This window comes from Callorhinus ursinus, unplaced genomic scaffold (genome assembly GCF_003265705.2).
Source record: "Callorhinus ursinus isolate GAN/ISIS: 27379988/994484 unplaced genomic scaffold, GSC_fseal_2.0 scaffold21, whole genome shotgun sequence".
Lineage (NCBI taxonomy): Eukaryota > Metazoa > Chordata > Mammalia > Carnivora > Otariidae > Callorhinus > Callorhinus ursinus.
In genome coordinates, this window is record NW_027397083.1 from 13,027,354 (window position 1) to 13,041,537 (window position 14,184).

General features: G+C 40.6%; 1 pseudogene; it reads left to right on the plus strand.

Moving 5' to 3' along the window:
* The first annotated feature begins 6,435 nt into the window (after positions 1–6,435).
* On the plus strand, positions 6,436–6,923 carry LOC112829812 (peptidyl-prolyl cis-trans isomerase A pseudogene; annotated as a pseudogene).
* Positions 6,924–14,184: the final 7,261 nt, after the last annotated feature.

Genomic DNA, 14,184 nt, shown 5'->3' on the forward strand with positions numbered 1-14,184 from the left:
TCACTCCCTCCTTGATGCTCCTATTTATTTTTTTTTTAAAGATTGTGTTTATTTATTTGAGACTCAGAGACACAGAGAGAGACAGAACACAAGCAGGGGGAGTGGGAGAAGCAGGCTTCCTGCTGAGCAGGGAGCCTGACGCAGGGCTTGATCCCAGCACCGTGGGATCATGACCTGAGCCAAAGGCAGAAGCTTAACGACTGAGCCACCCAGGCGCCCCGATGCTCCTATTTGTATATCAGTCCCTACCCTCAGACTGTGAAATCTTTGAAAAGTATTTTGGTGGGCACTCCAAAAATGCTTACAGCGTGAATGAAGTTCCTTCCCCACCAGAGTATCAAAGATGTTCCTGCTTAGCCCAACCCAAATTTATGACTTCTCTTTTCAACAACTGTGGTAGTTACATTGGAGATACTAGTTTGATAGGCATTATGTATTGTTTTCTATTATGTGTGTGTACCTGTGTGTACCTTATTTCCCCACTGGATTGTACTGCCCTTGAGGGCTAAAATTAGAATCTACAGCCTCCTTGTCTTAAAAATGAGGACAATCTTTTCTATCTTGAAAGGCTGTCATGAGATAATGCAGGTGAAAATATATAGTACAGTAACTGGCACGAAGAAAATGATGATTAGCTTTCATTTTCTCTCCATTTTTATTATTTTGTTTTCCTCACGGGTCCTATTACAGTGTCTTACACATAGTAGGTGCTCAATAAATGCATGCTGATGCACTGTGAGGGCTGTTAAGTTCAAGAAAAAGTTAATGGAGCCCAAAAATTAAAGGGCAAGATCTAGGAATTGCGGCTTACTTGAGGAAATAGGAGTTCTATTCTTGACATTGCCTCCAGCAATCGATAATAGGATAACTGGGCTATCATCATTGTTTAAAAAGTTTTAGAACAAATTGTTAATGCATAATAGTACTGTGGTGTTTTAAACATCACCAGAGAGATGACATTTTCAGTAACAGATGTTAAGGGGGAAAGCTGGAATTCTGTCCAAATAGAAATGCTGCTTCTACTCAAGGTTAGGATGGTTTGGGTCATTAAGTAGAGTTTGCATTTTATTTAACAAGTAATACGAGATGCCTTCATATGAGATATGAGATACCTTCAAGACCATCCACTGATCAGTAAATTGTAAAGTGCTGACATTACATACTATAGCATATAACACAGCTGGCTCTCCACTCCACACTTTTTCTCCACATTATCTACCTCAGTGGGTAACCTCCTTGCTCAGTATGGTTTTTTTAAGATTATTTTATTTTATTTATTTTTTTATTTTATTTTATTTATTTAAGTGAGCAAGAGAAAGAGAGCAAGAACACAAGCGGGGGAGTGGCAGGCAGAGGCAGAGGGAGAAGCAGACTCCCCGCTGAGCAGGGAGCCCAATGTGGGGCTCCATCCCAGGACCCTGCGATCAAGACCTGAGCCGAAGGCAGACACTTAACCTGACTGAGCCACCCAGGCGCCCCAAGATTTCATTTATTTTAAAGAGACAGAGAAAGAGAGAATGGTGGGGAGGGGCAGAGGGAGAGAGAGAACGTCAAGTAGACTCTGCACTGAGCACAGAGCCCCATGCAAGGGCCCGATCTCACGCCCCTACCATCATGACCTGAGCCGAAATCAAGAGTCAGATGCTCAATCGACTGAGCCACCCAGGCGCCCTTTTGCTCAGTGATTTTGGATGGGTGCTTCTACCATTGCAGAAAGTGGTAGGTCTGAATGGGAAATCAGGATTTCATAACAATAACTAAAAAAAAAAAAAAAAAAAAATCACTCAAATCTATTCTGTCAACACATTGCAACTTCATATTCCCCTAAACCTACTGTAAGTGAATAATATAAGAAAGGAACTCTCATAAACATACAGATGACAATCTCAGGAAAATCACGCTATTTGTAAAAGAAGCCTTCTTTGAGAAAGTAATTGTTGAGGCTTAAGATAAGAAAGGGCAACTGTCCTAGAAGACACAGAAACAGGAGAACGGATGAAGAGGAAGAGTGGAATGGCGGCTGTGGGGAGGGGCGCTGGTTGGGGGGGGGACAAATGTGAAAATGAGAGCGAACACACAGAAATCCGTGAGAGGTATTTAAATCTCAGAACCAGACTAGCTGCCCAGAGGGAGCTGCTTTTCATCTTCTGAATTGACACAAGCCTTTTGAAACCTCTGTGGCTTTGACCCCTTTCCCCGAGCCTCTCAGCTGAGGTGCCAGAGCCGGTGCCCTCAGCCACTCTGCAGTAGCATGAGGCTTTTGCTGCTCTCACTTCAAAACTGGTCAGATCAGGAGCTGTGAGTCTTGCAAGAAAAGGTTTTTCTCTCAGCACCAGTGTTTTCGGTGAGAGATGTAATACATCAAAGCGGAGAAGAGATGCAATCATGCAGGGAATGATTTCAAAAACTTTAATGAACCGTTTAAAATAAACTCACTTGAAGGTAATTTAACAACACCACTTTTACAATTAAAAATACTATTTTAGCATGCAAATGCAGAACATTAGTCCCATGTCAGGATGGAAAATGAAGTGAAACTGAGGGGCTTTTGAAACATGAATGCCATCTCAGTAATTTCTCATCACTCCACGGTGCTCTTAGGCAGCCTAATGAAAGAATGAATTGATTTAAACAACACTTTGTTGGAGCAATGGGGTTTGAGGAATTAAATTAACTTGATGGTTAGTTGTGAGAGCTAGGCTTGGAACTGGCATTATATTGTTACTAAAATTAATTTCCATCCTTTCCTAAGTTTTATTTCGATATTTTTTCTATTTATTCCTAAAATATCAACCAAGGGGTTCAGCAATTAGCAGAATACCTCATCAGTCGTCTTCAACATATTAACATTTGCTTGAAAATGTGTATGTTAAGGCAAAATTATACTCTCTGGAAAAAACAAACTGGACTCCAGATGCTGCCCCCAGGAATTGCAGTAGCAGCTGAGTCTGACTTTGAAGGGTAACAGGAATAACAAGCTGGCACATGGACTAAGCCAAAATAGCAATTCTCAATCTTTTCCTTCACTGTGACACAGCTGACAAATCACATTCACGTAACACGTCCATGGCTGTTCCAGGTTACAGATCTCAGCATTGCTAAGATGGGCTGCAGGTTATGGGCAATTCTCAATGCACCGGCTTCAACATACAAGCTCCTTTCACACTTGAAGTAGATCAGAATGCTAGTAAGCAAAAGTGACATTAGGTAAAGTTATATAAAGCTCAAATTCTTAAAAAGTAGGTCATAAATTTTGTACCTTAACTGCTATAAAAAAGAAAGATTTAAAAGATAACAGATATTATCACGTTAGGTGAAAACTTACTGACATGCAAATTTCCTGGTGCAAAGTATTTCTCTTTCTATAAATCTAACCTAGTTTTGTATTATTTATTTATTTATTTATTTATTTATTTATTTATTTATTTATTTATCTGAGACAGAGAGAGACCAGGGGGAGGGGCAGAGGGAGAGGAGAGAGAGAATCTTCAGACTCCCCTACGCAGGGCTTGATCCCAGGACCCTGAGACCATGACCTGAACTGGAATCAAGAGTTAAACATCCATACAGAAACAATGAATCATGGAACACTACATCAAAAACTACTGATGTACGGTATGGTGACTAACATAACATAAAAATTTTAAAAAAAAATTTAAAAAAAAGTCAGACATCCAAAAGACTAAGCCCAATAACAATATTATTGGTAACAACTTTTACCATGATTGAACAGTACAGAGTAGGGCATTCCAGGCACAGGGTGTGCATTCTCCATTAAATTCCACATAAACTGTCCAAGATGATAGTCCCCATTTTAAGGAAAAACAAACAAGGATTCAAACTTGCCCAGGATTCTACAGTTGGCAAATGGTGGAATTAGGATTTGGTTAAAGGTCTATGTCCGCTGTGATTTGGTAGTCACATGTCACCAATGTCCACTGTCCCATGAAAGAAAAAAATCAAGACACAAATAGGATTCTTTTTTTTTTTATCTCTCATGCAAGACCTCATGATCCAAAGAAGCACTATTCTCTTTCAAAGAGCTCTCTTGGGAGGCTACACACATACTCCCACCAGGATGCATTTGCTCTAAGGAAGAGACCTTCAAATCTAATTTGTGGGTCAAGTGAGAAAAGGTCTCATTTCCTCCCAATCTTCTGATGATTACACAAATGTAATTTTAAAAATGGTATCTCCATCTTGCTCACCCACCTAATCTCTATAGAGAGTTTTCGATGAGGACTTACAACATGTTTTTAGCAAAGACAGAATCATTAAAACATGCACATAACATCTGAGGAGACTATTTTGAAGGACACAACAGATGTTCAAAATTTTAAATTCTACTATATCTATTTTTTATAGACTTTGCTTTTAGAGCAGTTTTAGGTTTATAGCAATATTGAGCAGAAGGTACAGAAAATTCCCATATACCACCTTTCAAAATACAGTTTCCCCTATTAGTAACATCTGCCTTCGTGTTGTGCATTTGATACAATTGATGACCTAATTAATACTGATATATTAACTTAATTGCATAGTATACATTAGCGTTCACTCTTGGTATAGTACAGTTCTACAGGTCTTGACAAATGTATAATGTTATGTATCCATTAGAATATGACACAGAATAATTCCTCTGCCCTCTAAATCTTCTGTGCTTCAGGGACTCATTCCTCTCTCCCTACCGCCTAGCTTCTTTCACTTAGAGGTATTCATTTAAGTTTCATTCATGTCTTTTTATGGCTTTATAGCAACATGTTAAAAGAAAAAGTACAAAGATGTTTATCCTCCGTCTTACATCCTCATTTCAAATAAGTGCGTAGGGAAAAAGACTAAAAGGGGTAGGTCAAAATGCACTAGGATGGTGAGGTCATGGTTTGCGGGTTTTTTGTCTTTTGTTTTTGGGGTTTTTTTTTTTTTTGCCTATTTCCAGATTTTGGTTTTTGAAATTTTATAGAGATATGTTTTAAAACAGTGTTCAAAAAAGCAAGCAAGGAAGTCAATCATATCTCCCCATTGCTCTTTGCCATTTATTTGACATTCTAGTTAAATGCATTTCTCTCCCACTTCTTTCCCCATATCTGGTTTATTTGACCTGAGAGTTAAAATTATGTGCATCCTTTGAAAGAGAGAGAGGAAAAGGCAAGAAAGAGAATACAAAAAGGGCAAGGGAAAGAAACACATTTGGGAAGAGTCAGTGATATTTCAGATAAACCCATGAGTATTCATAGCCCCCTTGTGGATTTATAAACACTTATGGTCAAAGACGACAAACATCGTGGCAGTGAATTAAGTGTAACTTAGTCCTGCTGTGCAGTGTCTCCTGTTCAGGAAAATCTCACCTCTCAGCCCAAGTCTAGTAAAGGGTAGTTCTCATCACAGCTGTGGTGCACTGAGCCCTTTCTTCATGTCCGACATCATGCTACACACTTTGCACACATTACTTTATACAATCCTCTCAGCACTACTGTGAGACAGACATTTAACAAATGTTGAACAAGAAAGTTGGCTTCAAACACAGATTGGACTCAAAAGCCTGTTCATATCTACTAGATACTGCCACAGGTTACAATATATGAAATCCATACACCTTCTTATCACCAATGGTAACTTCTCTTCTGGAGCTGAGAGTTACCATGGAGTGGGGGAGGGAGAGTGTCTGAACCAAAGACCAGCACTTAGAACTGCCCAGAGGTTTCCCCGGGGCTAAATGGGAGAACTCAGTAATTAATGTATTTTAAAAAGCCCTTGAATGGAGATACTTCAGACCCAAGGTTCCCTGCCTGGCGCAACATCAGAGGTTGAAGACAATTAAACCTAGACACAAACCCCAGCACCACCTCTCCATTTCCATGTGACTGCTCTTATCCTCAATTGCTTAATCTATAAACTGGGGGATCAAGTAAAGAGGTTATTGAATAAAAATCCACTCCACTGATCCATTAATTTAAAAAGGCAATGAAGCTCTTTATGGTGCAAAAATAGAAACTCCAGGCTCAAAAAATTCGGCACTGAGTGGCACTCCTGCCTCAGTTCCTGTCTCCACCACCTAGTAGAGTAAACCTTGGGCAAATTCTTTCTTTTTTCTTTTTTCTTTTTTTTTTTTAAGAGGAAGAACGGGGAGGGACAGAGGCAGAGGGAGAGAGAATCTTAAGCAGGCTGCACACTCAGCACAGAGCCTGATACGGGGCTCAATCCCAGGACTCTGAGATCATGACCTGAGCCGAAATCAAGAGTCGGACACAACCAACTGAGTTGGATGCTCAGCAATCCAGGCGCCCCAACCATGGGCCAGTTCTTAACCTCTGCATCTCTATTGCCTCATCCCCAATATGGGGATAGTGATGCCTGGCCCTGGAGGTTGTTATGAGGACTAAAATGGATAACTATAGCCTTGCAAGCCTGCTGCAGAGCTGCCCATGCCACCCAGCCATGGTCAACCCTACTGGGTTCTTTGATCGCCGCGGTTGGCAAGCCCTTGGGCCGGGTCTCCTTCAAGCTGTTTACAGACAAAGTTCCAAAGACAGTAGAAAACTTTCATGCCCTGAGCACTGGGGAGAAAGGATTTGGTTACAAAGGGTTCTGCTTTCACTGGATTGTTCAGGGAATTTTGTGCCATGATGGTGACTTCACATGCCATCATGGCACTGGTGGCAAGTCTGCCTACCTATGGGGAGAAATCTGATGATGAGAATTTCATCCCGAAGCACATGGGTCCTGGCATCTTCTCCATGGCAAAGGCTGGACCCAACACAAACAGTTCCCAGCTCTTCATGTGCACTGAGTAGTTGGATAGCAAGCATGTGGTCTTTGGCAAGGTCAAAGAGGGCATCAATACTGTGGAAGCAATGAAGTGCTTTGGGTCCAGGAATGGCAAGACCAGCAAGAAGATCACCATCACAGACTGTGGACAAATTTAATAAATTTGACTTGTGTTTTCTCTTAACTACCAGCCCATTCCTTCTGTAGCTCAGGAGAGCATCCCTTCACCTCCATTTGCTTGAAATATCCTATAATCTTTGTGCTCCTCCTGCAGTTCGATGGGTTCCATATTTTTCTTACTCCCCTTCAAGTCTAGCTGGATTGCAGAGTTAAGTTTATGATTATGACATAAAAACTAAACAGTAACTAACTAACTAACTAACTAAATAAATAAATAAATAAATAAATAAATAAATAAATAAAATGGGTAACTACATAGAGTAAGAGTTAATAAGTCATATTCCTCAGACTGGTTTTAATGAGGCTGTTTCTCCAAGGATTTGACAGGGAAGAGGGTTTAACTATCAACATGAGAGGTAGCAACTCAGAGACCATTCCTATGACATGAGTGAAGGTCATTCCATTAAAATGCTGTCATTGCAGCAAGGACAAGGGAGTTGGAAGCAAAAACCAGGTATGTTACAGTGAAGAAGTCAAGGTCAGGGTGAGAAGAAGTATAAGTCAAGGTCAGAGTGAAGAGAAGACTATGTGACCCACATTGCATGTACAGTGTATATTCCAATTAGCATAATTTAGAAGTGGTGCCTTGCTGTAAGGGACCCTGGCTTTGGCATAAGACTGCCAATATAACCCTTGAATCAAATCCAGGTCTCATCATTTAGCTTTGAATTCTTGAAAAATTTATTGAACTTTTGTGAGCCTCTGATTCTTCATCTATAAAATGGGAATAATAAGACCGTCCTGGCAGAGTTGTTCTGAGGATCATATTAAGAGCACTAACGCATGTATATTACCTAGAAAATGACTAGCTGACCTCAAATAGGCATTTATTATCTTTTTGCCTCTGCGGAGCTAATTGTGTCAGGAGGAGAAGATAAGAGACCTGCATAGATCTACAAATCATCCCCATCAGAAAAATTATATCATCACACTCTATTTTCTCTGCTCAAACCCTCCTTAACAAGCTAGAACATTGTGTGTCACCTCTGAGTCATGTATTTAAGAAAGACATAGCAAGGAACTGGCTATCCATTGTACTTTGATCCAGTGAGATCAATCCTGTGCCATTCATTCAATCAGTCCTGTCAACCTTTCATTTCTTTTTTTTTTAAAGATTTTATTTATTTATTTGACAGAGAGAGACACAGTGAGAGAGGGAACACAAGCAGGGAGAGTGGGAGAGGGAGAAGCAGGCTTCCTGCCGAGCAAGGAGCCCGATGTGGGGCTCGATCCCAGGACCCCGGGATCATGACCTGAGCCAAAGGCGGACACTCAACGACTGAGCCACCCAGGCACCCTTCAACCTTTCATTTCTTATTGAGATATGCTTTTTCTCACTAAATTTCCATAACTCCACTCTTCTCTCACATCCGTAGGTCAGTGGGACCCAGAGACCAGGGGAACGCTGAATTTTGGCTTTCTTAAGTGGAACCAACACTGCAGTGATCCTCCTTCCCATATCAGGGGGAAACTTCTCCGTGGCTCAAGAAACAGAACTCAGCTCCTACCAAACTAGCTTATTTTAACTGAACTCAGTTTTCCAATACTTAATTTGAAACAGAAAGTGAACACAGCCCCCAGTGTCTGTGAGAACCATCTGGTGGCAGCCTCCCCACTGAAACCCCAACCTGCCTACTTAGATTTCTGCATGTGTCTTTTGGGTCTGGGCATTGAGAGCTCACTGTGAATTTAAAGAGTGTTTGGGTGAGACCAACCTTTTCACAGGTTTCTCTCAGCCCCTTCTTTCAATATTGAGTCCTGAATTCATCTCCTTCTACTGTATCATAATCCCTTGATCCAGGCCAGTTTTCCCACCTGATGCCAAGAACTGCTGCTTGGTGTTATATACTATCTTTCCTCCCTCAGGCTGACACCTTAGAAATTCTTATAACACATTCAACTTCAATTTCTCCCAACCTCCTTAAAAGCAAGCTATTCAACCTCACACCCATTAGGATGGTTACTGTCAAAAGCAAAACAAAACAAAATAACAAGTGTTGGTGAGGATGTGGAGAAATCACTCTTGTGCATAACTCTTATGCATTGGTGGGAATGTAAAATGGCGCAATCACTGTGGAAAACAGTACAGCAATTCCTCAAAAAATTAAAAACAGAATTACCATATGATCCAGGAATTACACTTCTAAGTGTAAACACACACACACACACGAATATTATTCAATCATAAAAAGGAGGAAATTCGGACATATATTACAACAAGGATGAATCTTGAGGACATTGTGATAAGAAAAATAAACCAGTCACAAAAGGCAAATACTGTAGAATTCTACTTATATGAGGTACCTAAAGTAGTCAAATTCTCAGAGACAGAAAGTAGACCTGTGGTTTCCAGGGACTGGGGAAGGGGGAAATGGGGGTTGTTGTTTCATGGGTATAGAGTTTCAGTTTTACAAGATGAAAAGAGTTCTGGAGATCGTTTACACAACAGTTAAGGCACTTAACACTACTGAAATGCACACTCAAGAGTGGTTAAAATGCCAAATCTTAGGTCATGCGTATTTTATTGTCATTAAAAATCTTTAACTATGGTTTTTTAAAAATAAGCTGTTCAACTCGCCAGCAGGTCCCTTCTCCCCTGTGTTTATTGTAGACATTGCTGTCCCACCAAAGTGTAACTTGGGCTACAGCTCACCCTGTGGACATTCCCACCCAGCCAGGCAGCTGGAACCACACTGAGTTTTGACCCATAGTTGCCTGCAAAGAAATAAACTGTCACTGAAGACAGAATAAAAGTTGTGGAAAGAATTCATGCCATTTGTCAGGTTAAAGAATGTTAAGGAATGAGAATACAAGCCTAAAGAAGGAAGGGAGGAAGGAGGGAGGGAGGGAGGGAAGAAAAGTGAGCCAGTGCTCACAGAAGGAATTAAGGGAGACTAGAGAAGGGCTTTGCAGATATGCTGAGAAAGACAGGCTCAGGAGAAAACGAGCTTCCTAATGAAAGAGGAGGCATACTAAATTAATTATGCCTTTGAAATACTGACCTCATTCCTTAAAGCTATCGCAACCCTGAAAAGAGAGAAAAGGCATATTTGTATGAGTTAGAAGTAATGGAGCCTGTGAGGAATTAGCCGTCTATCAAGACCAATAAAAGGATGTTTAGAGAACTGGAACAAATGCACATCAACAGGTCCCAGTGTCTCACTTACAGGCAATCTGTTGAATTAGCACTTAGAATTTCTCTTCTAAAAAAAAATATAAACACCTCTGAAAGATCAGGGGAATAGCAATGTAGACCGCATAGCCCAAAGTAAAAATATCCTCGAAACTGCAGACTTCTTAGGCTGGTGGTTGTAATAATAGAGACAAAATATATAAATATCAAGGCCCTTATTAAAATGAACACTACACTGAGCCTCGGGGTTTTTTTTTTCAATCAAACTGATAAAATAAGAGTGTTCATTGTTGGAACTCTTATTAAATCCCCTCTTCATTATTTATTAACTGAACAACCTGAGCAAGTTACTTTCAGAGTTTAATTTTTCTAGTTCCATTTTCTTCATGTTTTACTTGAAGAGTTTTTTTTTTTTTTTTTGAACAGTGCCTGGTATGCCAGAAATGTTCATCACTATTGATCATTATTATCATTCCATCTAGAACTGATGATCGTCCCCATCTCTTCCTCGAGTCCCCACTTCCTGAATCTGTTGGCTTGAATCTGTTTGAATCTGTTTCTCTGAGAAGTCACTATACTTGACAGGCGTGGAGGCTCGGTGGAGGCACTCAGTGGAAGCTGAGTGGCTTTGGAAAGCTTAGGTTCAAATCCCAGCTTTCCACTTACTAATTGTGTGACTGGAGGCAAGTCACTCCACTTCCCCACTTCTCCATATCTCTGTTTCCTCAACTACAATTTGGGAAAAATGAGGCCTATCTTTCAGGGCCATAGTTGAGGACTAAATGAGATTATATATAGAAAGGATTTAACATAGTAGACAATCCATAGCAAGCACTCATGAGAGGGTATTATTGTTGTTATAATAACAAGATTATCTCTTGATTTTATAAAAGGGAAGCTCTTTTGTGAAACCAGGCTGGCCTATGTACTCAGAGTAAAAGGGTAACTTGAAAGAGCAAAGCGATACCCTTTGGCCTCACCTAGGAATTTATACCTTCTTTTTAGAAATGAAAGCAGGAAAAAACTGAAAGTAGGGATAAGAATTAATTTTAAAAATAGAAAATGTGGATATAGTGAGTCATTCACAATTTAGAATAAAATGGTTTACATTCAAATGTCTTTCTCTTAACAGCTACTAAAATCAGTACAGAGAAAAAAGGGGGGATTTTAATGAGGGAGGAAAAAGTTACGAATGATAAGGGGGCAGTCTTTGAAAACAAGCCCAGATTTGAGATTGCAGTGGAGGATTCCAGAGAGTGCAGGGCAGCAGGGAATCAGAAGATTAACAGGGGGACCCATTCACTTATCCATCCATCCATCCAACAATTCAACCATTATCATTTAGCATCTACTACATGCAACGTCTAAGTCCCTAGCAACAAATGGAAAGAGACACCATTCTTATGTTCAAGGGGTCCAGAGTACAGTGGGATAAATAAGCTTGTAATCAGCACAGTGCAGTCCATAAGTGCTATAATCTCAGAACATATTATTTTAGAAACACAGAATGAGTGATGATGAGGGGAAAGGTGGCAGGATAGGATAAAGTCACTAAATGGGTCCTAGAAAAAGTATCATATGAGCTACCTCCATGAGGTCTCAACAGAACAGAGCTGGAAGGGGCAAATTTCAGGTAGAGGGAATGAAGGCATGAAAAAGTCTCATCAACTGGAGAGCTACAGGTACTTCTGTATGATTCTCGCACAGGCCAGTGACAAGAAAGATGGAAGGGGTGGGAAGGACACCAAACAGGTGCCTAACTGGACTCACGGACTGGTTTTTAAGCAAAGTAACACAATCACATTTGCCTTTTAGAAAGAAGATTGTGACTGTCTTGGAAATGACTGGCTAGAGGGGGTCAAGACTAAACAAAGGGAGACCAGCACAGAGGCAGTTAAAATGGAGCACCTAGAACTCATACAGGAATTCAGTAAAGTAGCAGGATATAAAATCAATGCACAGAAATCAGTGGCATTCCTATACACCAACAACAAGACAGAAGAGAGACAAATCAAGGAGTCTATCCCATTTACAATTGCACCCAAAACCATTAGATACCTAGGAATAAATCTAACCAAAGAGGCAAAGGATCTGTACTCAGAAAACTATAAAATACTCATGAAAGAAATTGAAGAAGACACAAAGAAATGGAAAAACGTTCCATGCTCATGGATTGGAAGAACAAACATTGTGAAGATGTCAATGCTACCTAGAGCAATCTACACATTCAATGCAATCCCCATCAAAATACCATCCACTTTTTTCAAAGAAATGGAACAAATAATCCTAAAATTTGTATGGAACCAGAAGAGACCCCGAATAGCCAGAGGAATACTGAAAAAGAAAAGCAAAGCTGGCGGCATCACAATTCCGGACTTCCAGCTCTATTACAAAGCTGTCATCATCAAGACAGTATGGTACTGGCACAAAAACAGACGCATAGATCAATGGAACAGAATCGAGAGCCCAGAAATGGACCCTCAACTCTATGGTCAACTTATTTTTGACAAAGCAGGAAAGAATGTCCAATGGCAAAAAGACAGTCTCTTCAACAAATGGTGTTGGGAAAATTGGACAGCCACATGCAGAAGAATGAAACTGGACCATTTCCTTACACCTCACACAAAAATAGACTCCAAATGGTTGAAAGACCTAAATGTGAGACAGGAGTCCATCCAAATCCTAAAGGAGAACACAGGTAGCAACCTTTTCGACCTTAGCCGCAGCAACTTCTTCCTAGAAACATCGCCAAAGGCACGGGAAGCCAGGGCAAAAATGAACTATTGGGATTTCATCAAGATAAAAAGCTTTTGCACAGCAAAAGAAACAGTCCACAAAACCAAAAGACAACCGACAGAATGGGAGAAAATATTTGCAAATGACATATCAGATAAAGGGCTAGTATCCAAAATCTATAAAGAACTTATCAAACTCAACACCCAAAGAACAAATAATCCAATCAAGAAATGGGCAGAAGACATGAACACACATTTCTCCAAAGAAGACATCCAAATGGCCAACAGGCACATGAAAAAGTGCTCAACATCACTCGGCATCAGGGAAATCCAAATCAAAACCTCAATGAGATACCACCTCACACCCGTCAGAATGGCTAAAATTAACAAGTCAGGGAACGACAGATGTTGGCGGGGATGTGGAGAAAGGGGAACCCTCCTACACTGTTGGTGGGAATGCAAGCTGGTGCGACCCCTCTGGAAAACAGTATGGAGGTTCCTCAAACAGTTGAAATTAGAGCTACCGTTCGATCCAGCAATTGCACTACTGGGTATTTACCACAAAGATACAAATGTAGGGACCCGAAGGGGTACGTGTACCCCAATGTTTATAGCAGCAATGTCCACAATAGCCAAACTGTGGAAAGAGCCAAGATGCCCATCGACAGATGAATGGATAAAGAAGATGTGGTATATATACACAATGGAATATTATGCAGCCATCAAAAGGAATGAGATCTTGCCATTTGCAACGACGTGGATGGACCTGGAGGGTGTTATGCTGAGTGAAATAAGTCAATCAGAGAAAGACATGTATCACATGACCTCACTGATATGAGGAATTCTTAATCTCAGGAAACAAACTGAGTGTTACTGGAGTGGTTGGGGGTGGGAGGGATGGGATGGCTGGGTGATAGACATTGGGGAGGGTATGTGCTATGGTGAGCACTGTGAATTGTGCAAGACTGTTGAATCACAGATCTGTACTTCTGAAACAAATAACGCAACATATTTTAAGAAAAAAGGAAAAGAAGAAGATAACAGGAGAGGAAGAAAAGGGGAGTATGTCAGAGGGGGAGACGAACCATGAGAGATGATGGACTCTGAAAAACAAACTGAGGGTTCTAGAGGGTAGGGGGGTGGGGGGATGGGTTAGCCTGGTGATGGGTATTGAGGAGGGCACGTTCTGCATGGAGCACTGGGTGTTATGAACAAACAATGAATCACGGAACACTGCATCAAAAACTAATGATGTAATATATGGTGATTAACATAACAATAAAAAATTAAAAAATAAATAAATAAAATAAAATAAAATGGAGCACCAGATGCCAGTCACCTGAACTAAGGCAGCAGGAGCGGTAAGGGAAG